Consider the following 15,210-nt stretch of genomic DNA (forward strand, 5'->3'; position numbering starts at 1 on the left):
TGTTATTTAAATTAACGCGCGTCTTGTTAGCATAACATTTCGTAAAGCTCTCATTAGACTTAAGACTGATTTCTTAGACTTAGAAAACAATCCATGCTAGGGAACTAGGAGTGGAACGAACTTCCTACTCCACTTAGTGCAATTCGCATCGAGAGTAGAAGCTTTGATAATTGAGATTAAAAGAAGTAAGTTTTAGTTTACTTACGGATTGAATTCATCGTTCATTTCGTAGGTAAACTATTCATTTTACATTTATCAGTAACTCCATATTTCTTGACTAAAGCTTCAATAACTCTATTACAAAAATTTTTTCCTCCATCACTAATGATGGCCTTAGGTACACCAAAACATGAGAAAATATACTCTTTCATAAACAATACTACAGTTTTATGATCATTATTACGACAAGCCATGACTTCAATCCATTTAGAAACGTAGTCTACAGCTATAAGAATATAAATAAAACCATGCGAAATAGGAAATGGGCCTATGAAATCAATACCCCAGACAAAAAATCTCCACAAAAAGAATGGGATTTAGGGGCATCATATTACCTTAAGTAATACGACCAAGTTGTTGACATCTAATACATGCTTTATAGTGTGCATGGACATCTTGAAATAGGGTGGCGAATAAAAACCTTATTGTAGAACTTTGGCGGCAGTTTTCTTTCCACTAAAATGACCCCCGCATGATTGTTCATGGCAGAAGGATAAGACTTCATTGTGGTCCTACTGGGGAATGCAATGACGAATTATTTGATCCACACAATATTTAAAAGGGTAGGGTTCATCCCAGTAGTAAAACTTAACTTTTGCCAAAAATCTCTTGCGTTCATTCCTAGTCCATATGTCAGGAATGATCCCGGACACTAAAAATTTTACTATGTCTACATACCAAGGTGCAGAAAAAATTGAATAAAGATGCTTATTCGGAAAAGAGTTAGATATCAATTCAGAATCACTGTCATCCTCATTAGTTAACCCAGATAAGTGTTCTGCAACTACATTTTCAGCTTCTTTTTTATCCTTAATTTCTAAGGTAAATTTAGTTAGGAGAAGAATCCAACGGATTAATCTCTGCTTGGCATCCTTCTTCACAAGAAGGTACCTAAGCGCGGCATGGTCTGTATAGACGATGGTTGTGGAACTAACTAAATAGGGACGGAACTTATCTAAGGCATAGACAACGGCTAGAAATTCCTTTTAGTAGTAGTGTAATTACGTTGCACATCATTTAAGGTTTTACTAACAAAAAAAATAACAGTAGACTTATTATCTAACTTCTGTCCTAACACAGCACCAACAACATAATCACTAGCATCATACATAAGTTCAAAAGGTTTTAACCAGTCTGGTGGTTGTATGATAGGTGCAAAGGTTAAAGTGGCTTCCAAAGTTTCAAAAGCTTGTTTGCAGTCATGATTAAAATAAAAAATAACATCATTTAAAAGCAATTGTGTTAAAGGCCTAGCTATTTTTGAAAAATATTTTATGAAACGTCTGTAGAAACCTACATGGCCTAGAAAGGCCCTCATCTCACGGACAGTCCGTGTTATAGGCAGAGATGATATTTTTTCTATTTTAGCTTTATCCACTTCTATTCTATTTTTAGAAACAATATGACCTACAATTATATGGCCGGCTATGCGTTTAAGCATTTGGTCGACAAATGGTAAAGAAAACTGATCCTTACGTGTTATAGCATTAAGCTTCTTATAATCAATACAAATCCGCCACATTATAGGAATTCAGGTGGAAACTAACTCTCCATCGGCATTACGAATGACTATAACACCTGATTTCTTAGGGACTACATGAACTGGGCTCACCCATTCACTATCTGAGATGGGGTATATAATGTCAGCATTGAGTAATCTCAAAACTTCTGCTCTAACCACCTCTTTCATGGTAGGGTTCAAACAACGTTGTGGCTTACGGGAGGTTTTCGCATTATCCTTGAAATGTACACGATGTTTGCATACGCTAGGGTTAATACTCTTCCTATCGTTTAAAGACCAACCAATCACATAACGATGTTCACGGATAACCCTAATCAAATTTTCCTCTTCAGCAGGAGATAACTGAGATGATATAATAATTAGATATGTGCCATCCGGATCAAGATGAATGTATTTTAACTCAGCGGGAAGAGGTTTAAGCTCAGGGGTGGGAGGTGTGGGAATGAGGGAATCAGGAGGGTGTTCCTCCTCTAAAACGTAGATTTGTTCAAGAATGAGTTCTTCAAACTCAAGAGCTATATCATGGATAGGAGTAGATTCTAAGAGGGCATGTACTTCTTGGATGTAAGGATCCTCAATATTGCCAAAAGAAAGAAATTAGTGCATCTGATTATCTGGAAAAGTTTTGTTAAAATAATCTTGAGTGAGGCTCTCTATCATGCTAATTTCTCCATCTATAGTCGTGTCTGGTGTCTGGTGCATTATTTTAAAAACATTTACCTCAACAGCAAGATTTCCAAAGAAAATGGACGTCGAACTATCGCGACAATTAATGAGGGCATTGGCAGTTGCTAAGAAAGAACGCCCTAAGATTATAAGAACAAAGTCATGGGCGACTTCTGTGTCTAGAATGACAAAATCGACTGGATAATAGAAGTCTTATACTTTAACAAAAAAAATTAAACTACGCCCTTAGGATACTTAATCGAACGATCGGCTAACTGCAAAGTCATTTTAGTCGGTTTTAGATCGTGTATACCTAGTTGTTTATAAAGGTAAAACGGGAGTAAGTTAACACTCGCCCCTAGATCTAGAAGAGCAATTGTTGTGAAAGTATCGCCTAAGGTGCATTGTACAATGGGACGACCATGGTCCTTGTACTTAATGATAGTGCTATGTAACACCATCTATAAATGTATTTCAAAGGTTGTGGCTAATAGGATAAAGTTAGTCATTAATGACATTGTCCAAGCAAACCAATCAACATTTATTCCTGGCAGATCCATTCAGGAAAACATTTTTCTTTCTCATGAACTCCTCAGAGGTTATGATAGGAAGTATGACACTCATAGATGCTCAATCAAGCTGGATATAAGGAAAGCTTATGACACGGTGACTTGGGAGGCTATCCTAGCTATGATCAAGGTCTTTAACTTTCCTCCGTCTATGTATAAATGGATAGAGATGTGCATTACAACTCCTTCTTACTCTATTATGATCAATGGTGCTCCTGAAGGGTTCTTTGAAGGGAAAAGAGGTATTCGGCAGGGAGATCCTTTATCCTCCTATCTGTTTGTTCTGGTTATGGAAATTCTCAGTTCTATTATTATGCAGAACATTAACAGTAAAGCCATCTTGTTTCATTCGAAATGTAGCAGAGTGAGACTGTCTCATCTGGCCTTTGTGGATGATGTTCTTTTGTTCAGCAAGGGTGATTGTGCTTTTATGAATGCTATCAAAGAGTGCTTAAAAACATTTGGAGATGTTACGGGGTTAAATATCAACAAGCACAAAACATCCTTGTTAGCCGGAGGATTGAATCACCAAGATGCTGTAGCTTTGGCTACTCTCTTGGGGGTGGAGCTGGTTAAACCTCCTGTGAGATACTTAGGCCTTCTTCTCATTTCGGCCAGATTGGGGATAAGGGAATGTCAACCCCTTGTCGAGAAGATCACTAAGAAAATTTCAAATTGGAAATCAAAGTTGCTCTCGCATGCAGGTAGATTACAACTGATCAACTCAGTTCTTATTTCTTTCCACACTTATTGGTAGAGAACCTTTATTCTCCCAATTACTATTCTGGAACAAGTGGAAAAGTTATGTGCATAATTCTTATGGACGGGTACAACCATGAAGAAAGGGCACCACCAGGCATGTTGGAGTACAGTATGTCTCACTAAAGATGAGGGTGGCTTGGGAGTTATGAATTTACAAAGATGGAACTCAGGAGCTTATTGTGGTATAATATTCAAGATAGTGACAAGAGATGACACTATATGGGTGGATTGGACTTGGAAGCAGCACATTAAGGAGAAGTTTTTTTGGACCATGAGTATCCCAAAAGATTGATCATGGACTTGGCAGAATATTTTGAATACCAGAGAGATTGCAAAGAAATTCATCAAATAAGAAATTGCAAATGGGGAAAACCCTCTACTATGGCATGACTTGTGGTGTTCTCGTTCACCCCTAATCCAAGATGAAGAGGCGGTGGCTGCTTGGGATTTTCCTATGAACGTTAAAGTGAGTGATATCATGACTTCTGGAAGTTGGAATGTAGAAGTACACACCTTGCAATCTCAAAATTTAAAAGGTAGCATATTAGCAATGGACATAAACAAGCATCTGGATTCAGACTTCATAGTGTGGACACCACATCATAGTGGGTTGTTCTCTTCCAGCAGGGCCTATGCAACTTTGTCTCCTGTTCAAGATAAGAAAAGATGGAGTCGATTGGTCTGGCATAGTTGGGTGATGCCAAGGCATTCATTCACTACTTGCCAGCTCTTCTCCAACATCATCCCCACACAAGATAGGTTAGTTCGCAAGAAAATTATTAATCAGTCTTCCTGCTATCTCTGTTCTCATAGTAGAGAATTCTCCACACACCTATTTTTTGAGTGTCCTTACTCGAGGAACTTCTTCTCAAGAGTAAAGAGGTTGTTGGGAATTTCTACCGATACTAGTAATGCAAATCGAGAATGGTCTTCCTTAATGAGATTGAGTAGAGACGCAGAAGTAGGGGAGATGTACAAAATATTCATTTGTGCATTGGTGAATAGTATCTAAAAATAAAGGAATGAAAGAAGGTTCTAGCAAACCTCCAAACCTTCAGAGACACTGTTCAACAAACTGGAATGAGATTTGAGGAATTATATACAAGTCTTGCGACCTAATGTCAAAGATACTATCAAGGTTTGAAATCTCTTCCTTAGGTTAAACATCACCACCCAGTTCAAGCAACATGTGAATATTAATTGTGCATGGAATCATCCAATGGGCACCAGGATTAAAGCTAACATAGATGGGGCTCTTAACAAGAATGGTGCAAGTCACGGAGGTGTGATGAAGGACAAGGAAGGTAGAGTTGTTGCAGCTTTTAGTGGGGCTGGAGGTTATCAATCAGTTATATTCTAAGAACTCAAGGCTATTGAGGTATGTCTGGAGAGATGCATACTAAAAGGTTTTGCTAAGGTAGAAGTGGAGTCTGATTCCATGAGAGCCATAAATGCCACTAACAAGTTAGAGAAACCTCCCTGGTACTGTAGAGATGTGGTGGCGTCTATAGAGAGGAAAAAAGATAGGTTTAGCTATATTACTTTTTCACATGTTTTTAGAGAAGTGTATAGGGTAGCTGACTATCTTGCATGACTTGTACATAATCATGAGTTGTCTTCGGTCCATTTTTCTAATCCCTTAGATTATGAATTACAAACCATTGTAAATGAAGATGCAAATGGTAAAATTTATGTAAGGAAACATTGAGTTTAATACACGTGGGGGTCTGCCTAACCCTAGCTTATTTGTTTAAAAAAAAACACACAAGTATCCTCTTACACTTTGTAGCAAGGAGGTTTAGAAATTACCGCCCAAGGTGTGCGTACATGACCCTTGAGGTGAAGGCGACGTGGTGGGGTTAACAAAGTGTTTGGTGTCTTGCGTGTCAACCCGCCATTAGAGCTTTTCGTTATGATTACAAGTTTAATCTATCTAAGACCCACAAGTCGGGTCAAAATGTGGCAAAGCCAATAAGATACAATTGATTTCCTTCATGGGCCTAAAACAAATTTGCCTTCGTGGGCTTAATTAAACAAATTAAAATACGTAAAAGTTTGGAACATGTTCATAAAAGATTGGAACTTCAACCCCCCAAGTTGGGTTGAGATGCACGAGCGTGATGTTACACTATTCGCCTCGCACATCCAACCTGTCCAAGTTGGTTGAATCCCCAACTCTTGGTAAGTAAACTTAAACCAAAAAACTAAACTTCCAAAACTTAAACTATTTTGTATTTATCCTAATTAATTTTTTTTATATGATGTTATCTTAATCTAATCATGCATAAACAACAATTAATAGAAAATAAAACTTAAACATGCTACTAAACTAATTTTAATGTTTAATTTTGCTGATGAATTACTAATTCATTTTAATTAATAAACATTTTTAATTTTTAAATTCCTTTTTTAATTGAATTTTTGGTTTTAAAAACTCAAAACTTTGCAAATCTATCTACTTTTTATCTACCAGTAGTTAAATTAAAAAGACCAGGGGAAATTAAAGTAGACTTACACACGAAGATTCCGAGCCTATGGAATTTTCGTTGGAGAAAATCGAGGCGCAGCGCAGGTGAACGAGGCGTGGATGCGTGTCATATGCGGGCACGGGTAAACGACTTGCGGGCGCGTGTCTGACATGTGCGGGCGCATATCGTGCGCGGGTTACAGGCGCGGTGCAGGTTATTTTGCTCCGTTTGTGCTCATTTTTCTCTAGCAAGTTCCGGTGATTCATCTTGTGCTTTTCTCGGGTTCCATTTGCGCAGAAATGTGCTGGAAACATGCGAAAACCAAACATTAGTAACGAAATCAAGGAAAAAAAACTAAAAAATTTGAAATTAAGATTGAGAAGAAGGGTTCAATGAGTGATTTTTTTCTCCATCTTTCTCTTCCCATTTGAATCCATAATAGCGGCGCCATTTGGCATGAGTAAAAAGTGGTGTTGGGTTTTATTGTTCTTCATCTGAAATCCTTAGGTTGGAGGAATGGTTTGATGGTTGGAAAAATCTCTCTCTACTATTTTCTAGTCTCTCTTACTCTTGTTCTTAAGTTTTAATGGTGGAAACACTAGTTCTTTATGTAGAATAGTTCAAATTTTAAATACACTATGGATATCTTGCTCACAAAGTTATACTCATTTGAACTTGTCAAATGGGTATGACTAGTGTTTTAGGATTGAATAAAAGATGAAGGGAAGTAATGAAAACTTATATTGAAGAGAAGTAATGAAAACTTGAATTGAAGAGAAGTAATGAAAAGTTGTATTGAAAATAATAAGAAGTTGATTTAATCACCAAGCTTGAAAAACATAAAAATGGAAAACAAGTAAATAACAAATTATACTATTAAATTAAAACATTTTATCTACTCCTAATGATCAAAGATTAGCTCTAAGGTAATGTTCTTTCTCTACAACTTTGGTGTATATAGGAATCCAATTACATATTTGCCCCTTCTAGAAACAACCTTGAGGAAAAGATAAAGCTTGTGGGCTTTTTGTGACTTAAGCCCATACAATTAAATTCTTGATTTTGGCTTAAAGTCTTTGAGTCCATAGCTTTTAGTCCTGAGTCCTTGGGTCTTCAGCTTTTAGTCCTGAGTCCTTGAGAGTTAACTTTGACAGTTGACTTTGATTTTTCGGCACTTTTGCTCCTAAGCTAGAATCTTACCAAGCAGCGTCAATAGCAATCCTTTTTGTGCTAAAATGCATGTATTAGGAATATACATCCTAAATGGCCTTTATCTTGCAAAAGGTAGCAAAAGCTATAAGTTGTATGTTCATTAAGCATAAGAAGGGCATATTTGAAGCATTGTAAAGGTAATAAAACGCACATTTGGAGACTGATCACTTGCACTACTTCGTTGGCCATCTTAGTAGATGGAGGACTAGAAATAGGAGATTGTCGATGACGACATGCTCTCCTATGTGAGCAAGATTTATTCTTGCTAATACTAGTAGTGCCTGAACACTGTATCATGCACTTTTAGCAAGACCCCAAAACTATCCTAACATGCGCAAACGATGCAAAGTATGCTCAAGAAATCAAAATTTGTTTTTGCAAGTATGGAGTTTTGAAAACTTTGCTTTGGTCTATGACTTACTATGCCCTGTTCAAGGGAAAAATTGGGCGCAAGACTAGGATGGCTCTACAACACATCTCAGAAGAATAGGCAGTCACTTCACCAAGTGGTGTGCTACCAAGAATACACTCACGATGAATCTGGGGGAGGGGAGTGAGAAAGGTAGTTGGTCTATCGAAATCTGGTAACTGATTACTCTAAATCCTCGTGGCTATATTTTTGTCCTTTTCTGGAGGAGCGTAACTACTTTAGGCTCTAGTTGATTGATTTTAATTCATTTTTTTGGTCTAAGGCTTCAAGAATCAAGCAACGTCCGTTTTACCTATATTGGGGAATAACTTCCCAATGGTTGTTATGTAGCTCGGGTTCAGCCTTATGCGTGAATGTAAATTACAGTGTGGAAATTAAATTTCAAACAATCATGTCAGCATGCTTGAACACACAAGGTATCTTCTTACTTGGGCTTCGAGGTGGTTTAGAATTTACCTCTCTGTGCTTACACGCTGCTTAATGAGAAGACGATGTCGGTTGGTTATGCTAGGAATAAGAAAGTTAGTTATTCTACTTTCAATCAAAGTTTCTACTCTCAATTATCATGTAATAAACTTAGAGTAAAGAATTCGTTCAACTCCTAGTTGTTTGGAACGTAACAGTTTCACTAACTTAAACAATTCTACAATATCAATGAAAGCAATGTTTTTAATAAGACTAATATATGGAAATAAATAATTAAGATATTCTAAATTATACTATGGAAATTAAATATGAAGATGTGAATGAGAATAAGAGATTAGGGGGATTTGATTCCACCTTGATTAATCCCTAATATGCTAGTACGGAGTTGTAGCAACCCTAATATTTAGGTTTTCACATAAAGATTAGGTTTTTTTATCCCTAATTATTCAGGACATCTTTACCAACTAATAATTAGCACGTGAGGCAATTGAAACCCATTCTCATGGTGAATTAAATCGCGTAGGGTTTTAAATTGTTTTGGTCCAAGCCCAAAACAATTTTGTAATACCCATCCTATCTTATGCCTCGTAAAACTTAAAACTAAAATTCCCGATTCGTTAACGGTCCGATTTTTGCGAATGAGTTATGAAAATGATCAACAGAGACAATACAATCCAATGATCTATAAAAAAAACTTAAATCTAACCGTGGTTAATATATAAGAAGATGGAAAATACCTCAAAACGCGTGAATGACATAAGTTATATGATCAAAAGAAATCTAAATGCATAGATAGTGTCAACCCGACTCAAAGTAAGACTACATGGCATAACTGACAAGAATAGGAAGTTGAGCGATCAAGAATGGAAAGACCAAACACCCTACCCCCAAACAATTTTTTGAAAACAGGATTTTAAAAAAAAATTGTTTTAAAAACGTGGGTCTTTTAAAGTCAGATTCCCAAAACTTGCTAGATTACTGTTTATTGCTAGATTATATATATATATATATATATTTATGAATAAGGTTTAAAAGATAAAGGAAAATAATATAATGCAACAACAAAGACATAAATCACTCCATAGAGAAATATGACTCAAAAACGGAGAAAACATACAAGAGTGGAAAGCGTGAATTACGTTAAACGTGGACTTAGGATCCGATACTTATAGCCACACACTCCAAAGGGAGGGCCCGGTTACCTTCATGATGTACTTACCAATATATGGAAATGAGAGGAAGTACACCAAACATCAAAGGTCAATCCTCATAGACAGGGTCATGTAAAAGGACATCTTACACATCTGGGGACATTAACTCATGAAAATGTTTTAAACGTTGGCCATTAACTTGAAAGGTATTGTTGTCCTTGAGATTTACCAAGGTGATTGCCCCGTAAGGGGTGACTTCAGTAACCAGAAAAGGACCAGACCAACGAGTTTTTAATTTCCCTAGGAAAATATGCAAATGGGAGTTGTAAAACAAAACATTTTAACCAACTACAAACTCTTTACGCAAAATATGTTTATCATGAACACGTTTCATGTTAGCTTTATAATCCTTCGCGAGATCATAAGAATTGCTATGGATTTCTTCCAGCTCATTTAATTATAATTTATGCTTTACACCTGCCTCATCAATATTGAAGATCAGGCTTTTTATAGCCCACATAACACGGTGCTCCAATTCAACGGGCAAATGACAAGGTTTTGCAAACATAAGTCTAAAGGGAGACATTCCTATAAGAGTTTTAAAAGATGTCTGATATGCCCGTAAGGCATCTGTTAGACGCTTAGACCAATCTTTCTGATCAGAATTGACTGTTGTTTCTAATATTTTTTTAATTTCCCTATTAGAGACTTCTACTTGGCCACTAGTTTGTGGATGATAAGGAGTTGCCACCTTATGGGTAACACTCCGTACTTTTTAACTAAAGAAGCAACAACTTTATTGTAAAAATGCGTTCCGCCATCACTGAAAATGTATTCCTTAAAAAAAAACACAACTGTCTTATGGTCATTGCTACGGCAAGCCATGGCCTATATCCATTTGGAAACGTAGTCCACGGCAACAAGAATATAAATAAAACCATGAGAAATAGGAAAAGGACCCATGAAATCAATGCCCCATACATAAAAAAATTCTACTACCATAATTGGATTTAAAGGCATCATATTACGTTTAGTGATACGCCCAAGTTGTTGGCAACTAACACACGTCTTCTAGTGAACTTGGGAATCTTTGAAAAGGGTAGGCCAATAAAAATCACATTGAAGAATTTTAGTTGTCGTTTTAATACCACTAAAATGACCACCACACTCGTTGTCATAACAGAAGGATAAAACCTCATTATATTCCCACTGGGGAATACAATGACGAATAATCTGATCCGCACAATACTTAAAAAGGTAGGGCTCATCCGAGTAGTATAGCTTAACTCTGGCCAAAAAAAATTTACGTTCATTTTTTGACCAAACATTAGGAATAATATTATAAGCTAAATAATTCACAATGTCGGCATACCAAGGTGCAGAAAAAATAGAATAAAGATGTTCATCAGGAAAAGAATCAGGTATGGACTCAGAATCACTATCACTGTCATTTTTTAATCTAGATAAGTGATCGACAACTATATTTTCGAACCCTCGTTTATCCTTAATTTCTAGGGTAAACTATTCCAAGAGAAGAATCCATCGGATCAATCTCTATTTAGCATCGTTCTTGGCGAGAAGGTACCTAAGAGCTGCATGGTCAGTGTAGACTAAGAGCTTTGAACCAACCAAATAAGGACGGAACTTATCTAAAGCATAAACCACAGCTAAAAATTCCTTTTCTGTAGTAGTGTAATTTCTTTGAGCATCATTTAAAGTTTTACTAGCATAATAAATAATGGTGGACCTATCATCTAGTTTTTGGCCTAACATAGCACCAACAGCATAATTGCTAGCGTCACACATAAGCTCGAAAGATTTAGACCAATCGGGAGGCTGTATAATCGGTGTAGATATTAAAGCGGCTTTTAAAATTTCAAAAGCTTGTTTGCAGTCATAATTGAAATTAAAGATGCCATCTTTTAAAAGCATATTAGTTAAAGGCCTAGCTAATTTTGAAAAATCCTTGATAAAACGTTTATAGAAACCTGCATGTCCTAAAAAAGCTCTAATGTCACAGATAGTCTATGGTATAGGTAAAGACGCTATTTTATCTAATTTTACCTTATCTACTTTTATGTCGTCGCTAGATACAATATGACCTTTTTTTCCAATTTAAAACCAGATTCTTTTCCTCACACCGTGTCAACACTTTGGAAAGGTTAGACAGACATTCACTGAAAGAGTCTACATAGAGAGAAAAATCATCCATGAAAACTTCCCTGAAGCACTCCACCATGTTACTAAAGATATGAAGCATACACCGCTGGAAGGTACCAGGAGCATTACAAAGGCTGAAAAGCATTCGTTTATAGACATATGTTCCAAAAGGACATGTGAAGGTAGTCTTGTCTTGGTCGTCAGGATCGATAATGATCTGAAAATAGCTAGAGTAGCCATCTAAAAAACAATAATAAGCATGACCATCTAGACGTTTGAGCATCTTATTTATAAAAGGTAAAGGAAAGTGATCCTTCCGTGTCATGGCGTTTAAGCATCTGTAGTAAATACAGATCCTCCATTTCATAGGAACTCATGTGGAAACATATTCACCTACAGTATTACGCATAATGGTAACCACCGATTTTTTAGGAACTACATGAATGGAGCTTACCCATTCGCTATCAGAGATGGGATATATGATACCCACATCGAGTAACTGTAAAACTTCTTCCCTGACCACCTCTTTTATGGCAGGGTTCAAGTGACGCTGAGGTTCGCGTGAAGTCTTCACATTATCATTCAAATGTATGTGATGCATGCATACACTAGGGTCAATCCCCTTAATGTCGTTTAGGGACCAACCGATCACGGAACGATATTCCCTAATCACCCTAATCAAACGTGCCTCTTCATCAGTAGATAACAGAGAAGATATATTTCAAGCTGGATATATTTCAACTCAGCAGGAAGAGGTTTAAGCACAAGGGTGGGGGGAATGGGTAAAAAGGCTTCTGGAGGGTCCTCGTATTGAGTACTGAAGACTTGTTTAAGTAAGAGGTCTTCAAACTTGGAAGATGGAGCTATAGAAGGATCTAAGATAGGAGTAGACTCAAAAAGGGCATTGACTTCCTCTACGTATGACTCATTGTTGAAGTCAGAACTTCCGAAGGAAAGGAATTGGTGCATCTGATTCTCTAGAAACATGTTGTTGAAATAATCTTGAGCTAAGCTCTCGATCATGCTAACTTCCCATCGATAGTCGTATCGGGTAACTATTGCATCATTTTCAAAACATTTACCTCAACAAAAAGATGGCCAAAGGACATGGACATTGAACCATCGCGGCATTTTATTAGTGCGTTGGCAATTGCCAAGAAAGGACGCCTTAAGATGATTGGAACAGAGTCGTTAGCGACTTCTGTGTAGAGGATAATGAAGTCGGCTGGATAGTAAAAATCTTAAACTTTAATAAGCATATTTTCAACAACACACTTAGGACACTTAATAAAATGGTCTGCTAATTGTAACGTCATTTTAGTTAGTTGCATCTCTTGTAGACCTATTTGTTTATATAGATAATAAGGGAGTAAGTTAACACTCGCCCCCAGGTCTAATAGTGCAGTCGTCATGTGGGTATCCCCTAAGGTGCATTGTATAGTAGGATGACCAAGGTCCTTGCACTTAACGATTCCATTATGTTCAGATAGAGTGGGGAACTGTTCAGTTAAAAAGGCGTCTTTCGGAATATTTGTTTTCCGCCTAGTAGTGCACAACTCTTTTAAAAACTTAGCATGTTGTGTGAATTTTTTAATAGCTTCAAGAAAAGGTAGATTTATCGTTATATTTTTAAAAACTTCCCTAATCTTGTCAAAATTTGTATCCTTGTTTAACATGGCTAGTCTCTAGGGAAACGATGGTTTCTCTCTATATTTAGCATATGGATCAATAGGAGTTTTAACCTTGGCCACTTTCCTTTTGGGTTGTGGTTTAACTGGTACCTCTACATGGGTTGGATCTTCAATTTCTATTTCGGTATCTAGTAAAGTTTCATTGTCATTGACCACTGGTGGTGTAACATCGGGCATAGTTAAGGTGTTATCAACCACTCTGCCAGAACGGAGAGTGGTGATGGCATTTAATTCACCTACGTTTAAATTTTCATTACTAGTATTATCGGTTACTTCAAAGGCTGTGTTTGGCGTTTTAGGATTAGGTATAGCTTGACCTGGAAACACACCTTTAGGTTGGGATTTCTCTTGAGTTAACTATTGTAAGGATTGTTGTATGGATTGTAAAATCTGTTGTTGAGCTTGCATGTAGGCATCAAAACGATTTGTTGTGAAGGTGTTGTGGTCACAGGTGGTGTGACAGAAACTATCTCACGTTGTTTATTAGCGGGTGGGTTGTGATAGCTGTTATTAACTGGGACGATACCTTTATTATTATTATTATAATTATTGTAATTATTATAATCACCTTGTCCTTGTCCTTGTGTTGGTGGAGCTTGGTTGTAATTGTTTGCTGGCCTAACATTTTAATTATTAAACCCCGAAGGTGTAACTTGTTGATTATTTCGTCAACTGAAAATTGGGGTTTTGTCTCTAAGGTGTGTTAGGAATAGGAAGGCTATTAATGGAGCAAACATTATCTGACTATGATGGTGGTTGTTCATAAACAAGAGGACAATAAGAGTCGAGATGCTCTGGACTCAAACAGAAATTACATGAAATAGAGTTTACGTTCATGACATGAGTAGGCTTATGTTGAACAAAAATGGCTTCTATCTTTTTTGTGAGAGATTCGATTAGAGTTCTAAGCTTGGGATCAGTTTTAACCTCAAACATACTAGCAGCCTTGGGTGTGGAAGAAGAATTAGCAGAGCGGGGGATGTCGTTACCCCCCTCTATTATTATTACGCTTAGATTGATCTTCTAAAAACCTATAAGCATCTGAGGCTCCTTTACTAAGGAAACTATCCCCAGTCATTATATCAAGGACCTCTTTATGATGATGTAAAAGCCCTTTGAAAAAGGCACGAACAAGCATGTCTTTTGCAAGGTTATAATGTGGACACTCAATAAGAAGATCAGAATTAGGCGTTTGGGCAATAAACCAAGACGCCGCCTTATTGGCGTGAAAGGAAACATCCTCAGTTTAATTTGTTCTGAACCTACGGTAAGATGATGGAATGTTGTAAGAACTTGTTCTATCCTACCCATGTGCTTGATAAGTGCTCAAAAAGTGCAATTTAACCCTCGATTATGCCTTTTGTTTCGCCATCTTAATGGACTAATAACGTTTGTAAGTTATGTTTTATGATTCTACCGGTAAAAAAGAGAGTTATGTGGAATATTAGAGAAAAAGGGGTAAAACGGAGCAATTTAGAGCATTAAGGATCATATGGGAAGCCCGTGGACAAGGCCAAGGAATTAAAGCTATTAAATATGCGACTTTGACCTATTTTAAAGCCTATTTGGAAGCCCAAGGCAAAATGATTGGTTGCTTGGACCAAAGCCCGCAAAAGAGGATAGAAGGATAGAACAAAAGAGGGAAAATAGACTTCCGCGTTTGGGACACAAGGATCGTGCGTCCAGACGTAATGCTCGCGTTTAAGACGCAAGGATCATGCGTCTAGACGCATGAAACGACACTATAACCACTTCCTTCTTAGTTTTGGAGACGAAGTTGAACTCTGAAAGAAGTTGATTTATATTAGGAAACAAATGGCGGTTTGGAATGCTTCTAGAACTCATTGTAACCCTTATAAATAGAGGACCTAAGTGCCTCATGTAATTGACCAATTCACTTATACTCTTATCTCCAGAACTTGAGGCAGAGAGAG

This window comes from Coptis chinensis, chromosome 5 (genome assembly GCF_015680905.1).
Source record: "Coptis chinensis isolate HL-2020 chromosome 5, ASM1568090v1, whole genome shotgun sequence".
NCBI lineage: Eukaryota > Viridiplantae > Streptophyta > Magnoliopsida > Ranunculales > Ranunculaceae > Coptis > Coptis chinensis.